The sequence below is a fragment of the Sebastes fasciatus genome, chromosome 23 (genome assembly GCF_043250625.1).
Source record: "Sebastes fasciatus isolate fSebFas1 chromosome 23, fSebFas1.pri, whole genome shotgun sequence".
Taxonomy (NCBI): Eukaryota; Metazoa; Chordata; class Actinopteri; order Perciformes; family Sebastidae; genus Sebastes; species Sebastes fasciatus.
In genome coordinates this window covers 19,101,630-19,116,653 of record NC_133817.1, presented here as the reverse complement: position 1 = coordinate 19,116,653, position 15,024 = coordinate 19,101,630, and positions in this window count along the sequence as shown.

Sequence of the window (15,024 nt, the reverse complement as noted above, 5' to 3'; positions counted from 1 at the left end):
CCCCTTTATCCACCGGGGTAAGAAGCGGTGTACATTCAGCACAGCATACATCGATGTTCGAGTCAGTCATGCGGAGACTATACATTTTAACATTTGCCACGGCGTGTTTGCGTATGCGTGCGTGTGTCCGTGTGTGCATTTTTCCTCACACCTTTCTCGATTTGATCGCACACAGTTCACACCATCCATCGCAGTTTCCTCAGATGTTTCGGCCCCTTCCATAAATAAAGCAGCTTCCTTTTGGCCTTTGCTGACAGGACCTGTAATGGAGTCCGCATCACCAGTCTGACTGACTGACCATCTGACTGACTGTTTTACCTCGCTGGTAGAGCATGAAGCAGCCAGATCACTCTTACCTGGAGCCTGACAACAGCTGCAGATGTGTGTTTACGGTGTTTTTTTTTTTGTGCATCTTCACGTGTCACCGTCTTGTCTGTTTGGCTGCATGCATAGGCGCGCATCTCCCTGTGCTATGGTGACACAAAAAGAGGTGAGGGGTGCGCGCGATCAATCTTCATTTGGTAATTTATGAAGGCGTCCGCTTGTCAGGTATCCAGCGGCGTCTGGTACAACTCATTCTGCCGTGCTGGAGGGGGGAACCCCGGGGTATCTGCGCCTCCTGTCACCTCCCCTCCCTCCTCATCGCCCTCACCGTACAGCGCCTGCTGCCGTCAGCAGCCCAGAGGCATAGCAGAGAGAGAGAGACGGAAGACGGAGTGAGAGAGGAAGCCAGGCGGGATTAACCCCGTGGCCACCCACGGCAGGTGCTGAGGCAGCCACGCGTCCAGCCTCATTAAGGAAAGGGAGAGAGGGCAGCGCGGCAACAAACACAAGGGGGGAAAGCCGGGAATGTACATACTGTACCTGCTGAACACAAACACACACACATCTATTAAACCGGTGTGCCGTGCCTCTGAGACTGGCACTTATGTAGGTAACATTGACACTTTGGAGGATGCCCGTCCATTTTTTTCCTCTCTTCCCCTTTTCCTTTGTCCCCTTATTTCTCACCCCCTTCCGCTACCTGTGCTACTTTCTCTCCTGGATCCATTGCATTTTGTCCTCCTCACCCCCGGCGGCTCCAACTCTCCCCCAGCTCTCCTTTCTCCCTGACTGGGCCCACAGGTGGGGTTGGCTCGGTCTGGCAGGCAGGCATGTTAGGCCGTGGGCACCTGGGCGTGATAATTGTTGACACTTGGTGTTCTGGGCATACAGGAGGAAGACGTCCACTGGTAATTTGGCCCGCAACACGGGGAGCACAGCACAGCAATCGGACCAGGCAACAATTAGACCACCTAATCAGCCTCAACGCCCGGGACTGTGTGTGTTTCTAAACGTACACTTTTTCTGCACACACACTCGAGGCGAACTGTATTGAGTTTTGTCTAAATGCTGACTGTGTAGTTTTTAATCATTTTTGAATCCTAATTTTGGTCTGTTTTGTGGGCAGAGCACGTCTTTTTTTCTCAAGTTCACCCCTTTGATGGAAACTAAATGCAGTACTGCGAGAATCTTCGAACACTCCCATTACTAGCAGTTTCAACATTAGTCTTTTTACATCAGCCCTATTTAACTTGAGCTTGTTAATAGGGCCGCAGAACTGCCCTCAATCATTAATCATGTAAAAATATAGGAATCAGAAAGAAAAAAAAAAAATCACTTTGATCTTAGAGTGCTTGCAATTCTTCCTATTTGCTCATCTCCGTACCCGCTTCTTTGACGTTCATTATACCATTTGATGAAAGATTGAAATTTACTTTTAAGTAAGTGTTTCTGAAATTAGTGTGGTCAGGTGCGTTGCGGTGGTCTCCTGGTATCTTTTTTTCCCCTCTAATTTCTGCGGATGGTCCGTTTGTGTGACGACATTCCGGTTGGTGAATTATTCAAGGCACTAAGCAGCACTTTGGGCCAGTTTCCCCCAGTCGGCATCTTTGATTGGGAAAACGGGGGCTGATTTGTGAACGATAGCCCGAGGGCTGCTGGCCTAAGGCGAGCTCGGGGGGGGACACTGGCCTCCGAGCCCCTCCTGGCCCCAGGGAGGGAAGGTCCGGCCATGGCCGCCAGGCCTTCCGGTCTCCAAAAAGCCAGTCCTTGCCTGTCCGCCCCCTATCAGTCCCGCCTGTGGACGTGAGGTGTGATGCAGGAGCGGCTCCGCAGAGAGTATCAGACGGATGAGGCGCTTTCTGAGCAGCGTCTCTCCCTTCAGCCAGAGCCTCCGTCTCCCGCGGCTGCCTGGGCAATTTGTCGGTCGACCTGCCAGGAGCAGAATGCAAATCCTCACCGGAGGAGATGCACAAGGGCCTCAGTGCCTGCTAGCTGTGTGTGTGTGTGTGTGTGCGTGCGTACGCGTGTGTGTGTGTTACCCAGCAGTCTTTTCTATAACAGCCTAACAGGATAACTGTCATCAGGACCTCAGTGTATCATTGTGTGTGTGTAATGTATCATCTGGCTGCTATAGTAGCACTCTCTCTCCCTGTCTCTCTGAGCTAAGACACGACTCTCCTTCACTGCTCATCAACCCACCGCTCCTAATTTATAGATGGGCATAAAAATCTCTGTATTTTCGCTCACCCTGCCCATCTTCCGCCTACCCCCGCATAGCGCCAGCATGACAAAATAGGACACATGCTGTTAACCATGTTAAAGTTTTCTTCTTTCTTTCCCTTTCCCCCCGCTCCCATGTTTCAACTTTCTCTCGCCCCCCCCCCTCCTCCTCAGACAATAGGGGCTACACATACGCCTGTAAATGACGACTAGGCGCTCATCTGGTGAATCGACTGACCCCGCACCGCCCGGGTCAAACTCTGGTTTTGACATGTCGCCCGACAGAATCGGCGCGCAGAGAAAAAGATAAATGACCGAAACGCCGAGACAAGCAACACGGTGCTCTCCAGACAGCAACAGAGTTCAGAGAAGTTTTCAAGGACAACTCTATACACACAAGATGAAAGTGATCTTCTTGGCTCTCATCTCATCTCCACCGCTCATATCCAAATACCACCTGTGCTCATTCTGCGCTGTCAGCACTTTTTATCTCCAAAAATTAATACTTCTTTTTTTTCCTTTCTGGTCAGATAGGGGTACTTTATTCGTCGCGGTTTTTGCCCGGAGTCCTCCGCATCTTCAGAATGTGAAAGATTTGAAGGCACGGATAAAAGGCACTTTTCTAATCAACATTTTTTTTTTCCTTAAGCGCTTCTTTCTTTTTAAAAAGCTGTTTTTCATTATTTATAAGTGTTCTGAAGGTGCTACCGAGCTGATTTCTTTCACGAGGCCTGATATGAGGCCGATGGAGCTTGCAGAATTGATTAGATAAGCTTGGAAATTACAATGTCGAGCACGCAGTGCTCTGAAATGTGCTCTAAAATACACCCAACGCGAATATTAATACCCAGGGCTTATAAGCACATATTTGAATGCACGGGGGGAAGTTGAGCCATGAAGTTTCATGAACTGTCCAGTATGCATCGCCATATATTACTGATCAAATAAAATATTACCCCCCATTCCCTGAGCGTCATTGGATTGATAGTGACGGGTGGGTAATCGCAGTTTCATCATTAGCAGTCGAACATTCATAGCTAATCTCTGTTTTACTGAATAATTCTGAAAGATGTTAATCAAACATACGAAAGCATATTTGAAATATTTAACCAAACGATATTAATGAAGATCAAAGGGTGGGCTGTTTTTAGCGGATGTTATGCGAAAGGCCTGGGTAATAGCTGGGTCCATAGGAGCACATGAAACACTTTGTCTTCTGCTAAATATTTCATGCTCAGTACCTGTTGTATGGCGCTTAATGAGCTATGGGGCAAAAAAAGGTGATTTATCATGCAAAGTTTTCAAAGGAAATGCAAATCCAGAAACACACACACACACACAGGAGCACACATTCCTTGCAATTTTCTCACACACATTTTTTTTTTCCTCAAGTAGCATAGCCACAGCCACGGCGTATTTTCCAGGGTGAATATTTTAGCCCTGAAGAAAAGCAAACTCAAGTGAGAGCAAGAATCAGGGGTCAATGGTGTGTCTTTAAAGAAACTTTCCCTCTCTTTGCCTCTACACTCGGCTCCGTTCCCCCTCTCGAATACTAATATCAGCAGGGAGAGAGAGCGAGAGAGAGAGGGAGAGATGACAGAAACACAGTGGACGTATGTGTCAGGGAGAGGGGTCAGCTCTGGGCAGACGCATGTTAATGCTCGCCCATTAAGAAAATGTATCCTACTTGCCGTCGAGTCCTTTCAGCAGCAGCGCCCGAAGTGTATTTAATATGAATGCTTTTTATTTTATTTTTGGGGTTTTAGAGAATGATATAAGAAGAGAGAGGTAGACCTTATTTGGATAATAATGCTGGTAGAGATAGAAACAAAAAAGGGTAGTTGTTTGTTATGTTTGGAAGGCTTGGTGTCGTTGGTGGTATACAGATGTTGTCCTGAGTAAAAGCAGCAAGAAGATGTTGTCAACAAAATGTACTCAAAGTTTCAAAAGTTAAAGTATTCATTATGCAGAATGGCACCTGTCAGTGCAATTATACATAATAATAATGGATGGGAATTTGATTATTATTACTGATGCATTAAAAATGTAAGTAGCATTCTAATGATGCACCTGGTGGAGCTAATTTTCACTATTTTACAGACTGATGGGGGATTTAAACTAAAACTGAATCTTTTTTTAGACACTAGAGCTGCATCGATTTTGTCGACTAATCGATGAGTCGATCAACTGAAAAATTATCGGCAAATATTTGGATAATCAATTAATCGTTAAAGAAATTTTTCATGCAAAATTGGCAGAAAAATTCAGTTTTCAGTCTCTCAAATATGAAGATTTCTTGCTGTTATCTGTTTGATATCATGATAAACTGAATATCTTTGGATTTTGGAGTGACAAAATAACACATTTAAAGACATCACCTTGTACTTTGAGAAACTGGGATGGACATTTTTCACTATTTTCTAGACCGAATGATTAATCGATTTATCTAGAAAATAGTCGTCAGATTAATCGATAATGAAAATAATCGTTGGTTGCAGCCCTATTAGAAATTGATAGTTTTTTTTTTATGTAAATTGATAATTGGTATTGGTACTAGTAACTACAGATAATAGTAGTGGAGTGAAAAGTACAATATTTCCATCTGAAACATAGTGAAGCAGAAGTAGGAGTAGCATAAAATGGAAACTAGCAGGTAAAGTACAAGTATTCTAACGAAAAGTACTTGTATAAATATACTTTTTTCCAATAATAATGCTGATACAACACCTGAGTTTCAGTACTTACCCAAAACCTTTTCTTTTTTTTGTGATTTTTGATACCTAAAAACATGTTTTTCTACTAAACCCTTTTCCCCCAATTAACCAAACGAAGACAAACTCAAATGTTGAATTTTGTCTTAACATAATCAGCCGTATACGATCTAAAGTACCGTAAATCACAGTCTAAAAATATAATAAATGATGATTTAGATCAAAGAATATGAGCAAAGAAGAGTATATATCTGAGCAAGCATTCAAGGACAACTTTTAGTAGTCGTTTGTAGTTTTTGATACATATCGGTCAGTGCGGATGCATGTCCAATGCAGAGAGTGACGGTATGTGTAAGAGACTGAGTGTCTGTGTGGGTGAATGAAAGAAAGAAGAGACGTAGTAGGTGTAGGTGAGAGAGAGAGAGAGAGAGTGAAACACTTGGATCCTTTCCAGCGCTCCAGAGCACCGGGGCCAGGAGAAGGGCAGGGCAACAGTGAGAGAGTGACAATCGTCAGGTGATTAGAAAGACTTGGAGGCTAGGTAGACCTACAAAATGAATAACGGCGCACCCCAAACCGCGCCATAAGGCTCAATGGTTTGTGATTTGCAAGTTGATAAGACAAGAAGATTAATAATGCTGCATGATAATGGCTGGCTGAAGCTCAGCTGGGGAGATGGTAATGATGGGATATTGCTGTAGGAGCAGTTCACTGAGCCACAGTGGAGTGAGGGAAGAGACGGAGAGAGGGAGAGACAGACTGATGGAGAGAGAGAGAGAGAGAGAGAGAGAGAGGGAAGCTGCAGCTGCATGGGAAGAAAAAAGAAAAAAAGCACTCATCCCAATTGGCCCTCAGGATATGAGAGTTTGAAAAATGAGAATGCAGTTATCATTTTAATTAGATATAAAGTTTTTTTTTCCAATATATGTAGTGTATATATAATTTTGCTGACTTCAAAGAACATAGGTATTTTGCCACGCACTGTCCCATCATAATTCCTAAATGACAGTTTTTGTTAATTTGCTTTTTTCTTTTGCTTGCCAGGTGGGGGTGTCGGAGGAGGTGCTCCTGGCTCGTGATGAGCAGGTAAATCATGTCGCAACACCATCACCATCACCATCACCATCACCATCACATGCTCCCACACACACACACGCCCGTAGACACTTTTTTGTCCTTATGTATGTTGTTTTCAAGTGTTTTATCAGTAGTACACTACTTAGAAGTAGCCTCCAGTATGAAGTATTCAACATCTTTTTGTCCTCATCGCAGAGGAAACGTCAAATTGCAAAGAAACGCCTTTTTTTTTTTTTTTCCTTCATCAACACAAACGTCCAATTTTCCCTCCGAGTCTAATCTCCCATGGAATTTCTACATTTTTAATGATCTCATTTGATTATGACAAGCCGTTAAACGCTGTGATCCGTTTCCGCTGTTTCCCCCCCCGCTACACCTTCAGTACTGTTGACTTGTGTGTTTACACCTCAGACAAACATTTTGTCAGATCCCGATTCATCTTAATTGCACCACTTTGTCAGCGCCCGTTGATGATCTTTTACTGTACCTTCACTCACTGTCTTCTTTTGTTTTAGACGGCACGCGCGTGCCGAAGCGACTTAGATGCTGATCAAACCGCTTTTAATCTCAGAGGAAACTCGTGATTACACAATCGGTTTTGAAGCTGAGCCAGTTCTTAGAAAGGAGCAATTGGACTTGAGGGTGGTTTTGCATATCCCGAAAATGTTTAGTTTATTTACTTGTGCTTCAGACAAACAACAAACTTGCTTGTGCGAGTGCTCTTATGCAAAACACAGTATCTTTGTCCAGCCAAGCCCTCTGAGCTAAAACAATACCTCAACTTTACGGTATTTGGAAGAAACATGAGCATCGCAGTGCTCAGTCAACGTATCCTCATACAACGGTTCCTATGATATCTTACGAAAAGTTATTCCTCATTTTTCCTGCGTTTTCCTACAAATGTCGAGCAACACGTGACACATGGGTCAATTTCCGCTCCAGTCTTTTCAAAAATAAACTTCCGTCTTCATAGGAAATAACAAAACTACTTAGTAAGGTTTAGGAAAAGATAGACTTGGTTAAGTTTAGGCAACACAACTACTCAGTTAGGTTTAGGAAAAGATTGACTGGGTTAGGTTTATGCAACAAAACTACCTAGTTAGGTTTAGGAAAAGATCGACTTGGTTAGGTTTAGGCAACAAAACTACTTAGTTAGGTTTAGGCAACAAAACTACCTAGTTAAGTTTAGGAAAAGATAGACTTGGTTAAGTTTAGGCAACACAACTACTCAGTTAGGTTTAGGAAAAGATTGACTGGGTTAGGTTTAGGCAACAAATCTACTTAGTTAGGTTTAGGAAAAGATCGACTTGGTTAAGTTTAGGCAACAAAACTACTCAGTTAGGTTTAGGAAAAGATTGACTGGGTTAGGTTTATGCAACAAAACTACCTAGTTAGGTTTAGGAAAAGATCGACTTGGTTAGGTTTAGGCAACAAAACTACTTAGTTAGGTTTAGGCAACAAAACTACCTAGTTAAGTTTAGGAAAAGATAGACTTGGTTAGGTTTAGGCAACAAAACTACTTAGTTAGGTTTAGGCAACAAAACTACCTAGTTAAGTTTAGGAAAAGATAGACTAGGTTAAGTTTAGGCAACAAAACTACTCAGTTAGGTTTAGGAAAAGATTGACTAGTTTTGTTGCTTAAACCTAACCCAGAGTTAGGTTTAGGAAAATATTGTGGTTTGGTTTAAAATAACACCGGAAGTGGCGCAACTTAAGTACGAAAGTTACGTGACAAGTAAATCAACGTTGACGTCTGGTGTCACACTGGGTAAGAACACCGGTCTCCTGAGCGAAAGTCCGCTATTTTTTCACCCACCAATTCACCCTGACCTCCTCCCTATGTGGCGTTTGTCACTCTTTCTACTTCCTGGTTCACAGTTACATGGATTCCGTGGGATATATACAAATGACAGTGTATTACTTTTTGAAGGTATAGCTACAGACGCTGTATGAGAACAACCTAGATTGGTGAGTGGTTTTAATCCAAAGGCATGCTGGGTAATTATTCAGAAAGGCTTCTGAACCTAGGAGAAGCTCATTTGAATAGGTTATAGTCATCATTGATAGAATGGCATTTGAGTTGTTTGAGGTCAGCGCAGCTCCAAACGATCCCCAAATGTCTGCTAATGAGTCAATAATGGCCATTAAGACCTAATTAACACGGCAGAGTGGGGATTGGGGAAACTGTAACTCGAGCGATGCCTCCACTGTTTCTTCTAATGCTTGGGAAAATAAAGAGATTACACTATCCAGCCAAGTGTAAGAGGCCTATTTGTGGAAAGTAATCACGCTAACGAGTGACAAGTTAATTATGTGACAAGTTGTGTTCGGAAGATCAACTTGGCTAACAGATGTTGTTATTGATAGCGGTCCCCAAGAATAGCCGCGGTGGCTAATTCGCTCATTACACCAGCATGTTAACAGCAGTTGTTTTATGATACAGTGTATGATGCAGTTGTCACCGTAGCACAGATGGCAATTCGACAATTTATTATTGATCGCAAGGAGGGGTGAGATCCCGCCTGTCGTTTGCATTACGGCGCCTGAAGGATTCTTTGTTATAATTTCTCACCTTGCGTTAACGAAACGTTTGATTGTCTGTCAATCACTGAAAGACAAATGTGGAGACATTTTTTCCCCACATGTGGAAAAAAGAAAAACAAACTCGGAGCCAAAATGTCAAAGTGCCCCTTTAAGATCTTTATTTATATGTATATATATATATAGAGAGAGACGTACACTAGATTGATAAGATCACAATCCTGTCAGCATTCTCCTGTCTGTTTCCATCTAGATCTCCACTTAGATAAGTTTTAATTAGTTAGCAATAATTAGTATTTAATAAGTTTCACAAGTCTGTCTCTAGTTTCTCCTTTCCTTTCCTCCCTCTGTATGTATGATGGATGTGTCGGATGCCCCTTGGCGCTAGCGATCGCACTGACAGAAGGGCTGTTTGTCCAAAGTAGGATTGACACTCAGTCAGGGCCCCGCCGGTCACCCCCCCACATCCCTATCATCGACATGACACAAAGTGGAATGAGCCACATTAGCGACACGCAGCCGCACACGCGCAGCGCCCCCGCAGTTTACACCCATTAAACGCCCATGATAATGTTCTGAACGCCTGTGGCCCCACACACCCCCCTCCCGTATTGCGGCTTCCTGGATCTCGGCGCGGTAAGCAGCGATAACTGATGACGAGGGGGAAGACGTGACAGTGTCAATAACCATAATCATCCCTGGGCAGGAAATAATGAAGAGTATGTGCCATGTCAGCCCGACATGCCTTCAATATCCTCTAATAAAATGAAGTGGAAAAATGTTTTATCCCAGGGAAAAAAACAATCAATAAAGCCATCTAATGATAAATACGGAATTGCCATGTGGAGTGAATATTATGTTCCCTCTCTGAGGATGCTGGGCAGATTATTAGGATGAAGGGGAGAAGCCTATTTGTATGTAAATGGGAGATTGATTATATTTATTTGCTGGCAGAGGGGGCTCCGAACGGCTCGTCCGCGAGACACACATTCGCACAAAGAAGAGTGAGAGGCATCCGTTGAGAGTCTGGTCATCAGACAGCTGTTTTTCTGTCTGTTCCGCGTCCTTATGACAGAGGAAAGAAATAATACAGCAAAGACAGAGGGGGAGAGAGATCAGTCTTCCGGCTGCCAGCTCCAGCAGGGCTCACCTCTCCAGAATATTCTAATTACCAGCCCTCCTCATTACAGATGTCATGTCAATGAGAGAGGGAGAGAGAGGGAAAAAAAGAGAAAAGGAAGAAAGAGAACTTCAAGCAGAGAGGACCAATTCTGTAATTTCTTAATCACTTTTTTGGCAACCTTTGCATGCGCCGTGGTTAATGCCACAAATTGAATGTTTCTTTGGTTTCTCTCTAAATAGGCTATCACGCCCGTTGCGGCGGCGCTTAGCGAAATCTATTATTGTCATTTGCATAGGGGCCTTTTTAGTGGCAGGATCCTACAGTGGGGCGAAGAACAAAGAGCTCATGAGGGAGAAAATAGGACAGAAATGATCCGGCGCTGCCTTTCGAGAACGTGACGTCAGGTCCCTAATGAAATCTTTTGACTGAGACCATAGCAAATGGTGGAATCTATATCTGACACTTAATGGTTTGCATAGAAATTAGAGACAGAGGAGCGAGCGAAAGGACCCCCCCTTTCGCTTGATGTCCCCTGATTAATTTACAGCACTTTTGTTACATCGGCATCGTCCAAAATAAATTAACCACGCTGGAGATATCAGAAGCGGGGAGAGGGGGAGGGGAGGAAGAGATGCAATTTATTAGAGAAAAAAAGTTAGATGAGATTAAATAAAACACCTAATTGACAGAAAAAGTCACAGTTCACCATTGTTGCAGAGAATATGTGTTTGGAGGGGGGGAGAGAAATAAAGAGAGAGCGATAGAAGAGAAAGAGCTGGCCACTTGATTTCCTATGAAAATTAATCGGCTATCAAACAATCTTGGTCTGCCGAGGATGATTATACAGCAGGGGCAGCGACAGAGGAGGCAGGGGGAGAGAGAGAGAGAGAGAGAGAGAGTCAGAGAGGGAGAGAGAGAGAGGGGGGAGAGAATGCCCTTTGTGTAGGTGAAATGCGTCGGGGACTGTCATCGTAATATACCTCAGTGAAATGAAGGTTAATTCTGATGTACAGCCTGCATGGCCGTCATTATCGGCGAATCATGAAAATAAATTAAGCCACTGAAATAGATACTCCTCTGGTACGCGGCAGGGATCTCATGAAGGATGGACGGCTGAACTTTACAGATTATTATTGGGAAATAGTGCCGAATTCAATTAATGCACCTAAAAGACACCTTTATAGAGGGCAGCCATAATTTAAATGACAGCAGGGTGTAATTTTGCTTGTTATAAGTCAAATTTGCAGAGTTTCATGCGTTTTCCTCCTTCCCCCCCACCAACCCGCCTTATCCCTCCCCCTTTTTCTATTTTTTTCTCTGTTTGCCGAGGATCTTCTTGTCCTTAGTCCAGGAAAATTCCCTGAAAAGAAGAAGAAAACACTCCCCCGTGTTAAGGTTTATGCTGCCGGAATCAGATTAAAACAAGAAATAAATTAAATATAAAACCTCCCGCATTTCCAGCATTGTAACCGCTCTCCATCTTCCCCCCCCTGAGTCTCAAAGTATATTTACAGTAATCCTCCGCGGCAGATCCTGCATCGCCTGTCCGCTCCTCCACCTTCGCTTGGTGCAGGACCCCCCGCGCAGACGAACCCCGCCAAGCATACAGATGCCGGAGCCTTTATGCAGATCCCACCCCACCTTGAAAACCTTGAATGAGAGACCAATGAACTGGGTAAATGGTCGACCTCTCACCTGCGCACAACGGAGAGAGAAGCCAGCGGCTTAATCCAGGCAGGTGTCTGACAAGCGGGCGAACACAGCCAGGGCCGTATCGCGCTGACCCTCGCGAAGACCTCCCTTATCTATTAATCTACACCTCTCTGTAACAGGGGGGTTGAATTAACGCCTCGACGGGGGCACGGGGCTTCTGATTAACACACATCACCCCGCCAAGCCGCTGCCTGCCTGCCCAAATAAAAGGAAATCTGACGCTCACATATGCAAACATTCACACACTAACGCATAGAACGTCACATTTTTGTACATACATGCACGCATCTTTGTCTGTATTTCACACACACACTTTTTTACAGCACGATCACCACATGCAAGGTTTAACATGGCCGTTCCACACGTTTTTTTATGGCACTTTTCTGAATAACCAGGAAAATAATGTGCATGAAATATTCGAAAGGAAACGGTTGCAGTCTTCTGCTGCTGCCGTTGAGCATCTCGCCATATCTGTTGTTTAATTTGACATAAATACTTTCCCCCTCATCTAAACATCCGCCACGTTAAATATTTATGTGCCTGTTTTTTTTATTTTATTTTATGGAAGATTTGTGCGACGCAAAACAGAAAGCGAACTAAGTCGCGTCTTTATGGCGCATGAAATATATGAATGGATTAAGGAGCAAGCTCGCGAGAATGCTGTATATTGAAAATTGCGTCGTAAAAAGCAGAAGAGCGGTGCGTGGAAAATAGGTGGATGAAAACTGTTCATATAAAAGTTGGAAGTTGTTAAAAGTATTAGGAAGAAAAAAAAAAAGACAAATCCCAGCACTGACTTCTTCCATTATCAACCCATTGAGGAAAGCCAAATAAGAGTAATTGTATTTGAGGGTAGAACGTAGTAATTTAGACTGTTAAAACCATTGGTGTCATCTTTATTTAATCTCACCCATGGCGAGAAATCATATCCGCTCTTTTTTCCAAAGCCAAACACACACAAATCTTCACTTCCTTCCTCTTCTCTCTCTCTCTCTCTTCTCTCTCTCTCTCTCTCTCTCTCTCTCTCTCTCTCTCTCTCTCTCTCTCTCTCTCTCTCTCTCTCCTTCTTCTTTTCCCCCTCAACTCCAACAGTTTAAAGAATCCTTCCACTATCATTATTAGTATTGAACTCATTTCTAAATTCAGAAATTGGCCGAGGAAGATCATTCATTGCAGCAGATAGTAAAATCAATAGCTTTTGTGTCAGGCGGCAGGGTCTGTCTCCCGTCTCTCAGGGTGGGTTGGAGCTGAGAGCGTGTGTGTGTGAGTATGTGTGTGTGAGTGTGTGTTTGAGCAGCAGAGTACAGTACAGAGTGCAGACAAAAGGCGAGTGAAAACTGGGGGAGTGGGGCCACCTCTTGACGACATGGATACACAGTCGCACACACACACAAGCACACATTTTGCTGTAGCTGGGCTGCAAGTCCAGACACACACTCATATATATATATACAATTATATGTTAAATACACTTACCTATACACACAAGCATGTATTTATTTTGAATTTAAATAACATATAAACAAATATTTGTCCACATTTTTTTTAGACAAACAGAATTTTTTCCGAGATATAAATATGCTCAAATTTACAGACACATTTACTTAATTATTTTATCTGATTTTATGCATCGACACACACTGAATGGATTTATACATATATACACACATACACACACTTTTTTTTTTTTGCAGGCGGAGCCCAGTGACGGAACGAGGACAGCTTATCCCAATGAGAGTCAAATCAATCAAGTCCTTTTAATCACCACTCTGCTTTTATAGTGTGGCAGTAATGATGGAAGCCTATGTAGGGGCAATCCCCTAAGACCCCCCCCACACACACACACACACAAACCCCCCCTCCAGTGTGGCTCAGATCGGAGCCGACACACACACTCAACTCTGATGATTTTCATTTCTCAATTACATTATCTTATTAACCAATCAATTGCCGGCCTTATCAATAATTAATGTCTCCCCAACTATTAGAACGTAGATTAGATTAAACGCCAGTCTCTTGTCTGCCCCCTCTTTGATAGTTTTAACTGGGCCCTTCATGGCCAATGTGATTTCAGGAGAGCACTCGACATATAAATATAGATTTTAAAAGATATATGTGTTTGTCAAGTATCGCTGTTTAGAAACAAATATTTTTCTTTATCAGTGTGTGTCTCTTTAAAAAGATAATACTACATTTTTTTACACCTGAACACCTATTATTGTCATTACAGTGCGCTAGATGAGAAATTAAAAAATATAAACGTGAAGCAACCAAAATATAGTGCAAACATTGACCCTTGAAAATTATTCTCCACCTGCATTTGTATTGAAAACCTTACGTTATAGACTTTTTTTAACCCTTTTCTTTTTTGAGTAATATAAGGTTTTAAGGCTCAGCACCAGATTAAACGACTGGTTATATTTTTTGCAGCGCAGTGCCCAGCTCTGGCATGCGCTGCTGCTCCTGCTGACTGCCAGACGAGCGCTCGGAGGGGTGTAAAGGAACGAGCTTATGGATCGATGTCTCACTCATGCTCGGCCCAGCTGTAGCTGTTGTTTCTCACACAGAGAGGCTTTTGTCTGGGCTCCGACGAAAAGAAAAAAAAACAGCCGGTAACAACTGTTTACCGTGTGCCGCCTCAGGCCTGAACGGGGGCCTTGAACTCGTTAGACTTCGCGGTAGCCGGCGGTAGCTCTTCTCTGTCTTTGAGGCTGCTGGTATTAACCGCTTCGACAGAACAGAAGTGGTCTGGAGGTGGGGGTCGGGGGGGGGGGGTTGGGAGCTATTGAAACATCATGATTTCTGACTTGTGTGTATGTACGGACACACACAAATACCTGTAGACAGCTTCACTAATTGTGGAGTGTAGTGTCATTTTCTCTCAGGCACATTTAAGCACACACTCAGGGGGTCTTGACCCCGAGGCTGCAGGGCCGTGCAGCTGCTAATTATAACCCAGTTCACAGGTTACACACATATGGATCCTACATGGTGCTATACAGATGATAATTTTCGTATTTATTTTTCATGATTTGTGTTTTAGGGTGTCTGAAGGTGTCGGAGGCTTGCGTTGGGAACACTCGCGTCGAGGTAAGATGAGAAGAAAAAGATGTGGAAATGTGAGCGAGAAGAGAGAGAGAGAGAGAGAGTAAAGCTCCCTTTCTCTCAAAGTCCCCTTTCCCTTTTAGCCGGAGCTCGAAACATCTGTCAGCACTCAGACTCCGGCGGTGGCGAGGAGGAGGAGAGAGAGAGAGAGAGCAGAGGGCCTGGTATGCAGCAGGCCCGGCCCAGGAATCAGTGGAGCCGCTCAGCTTG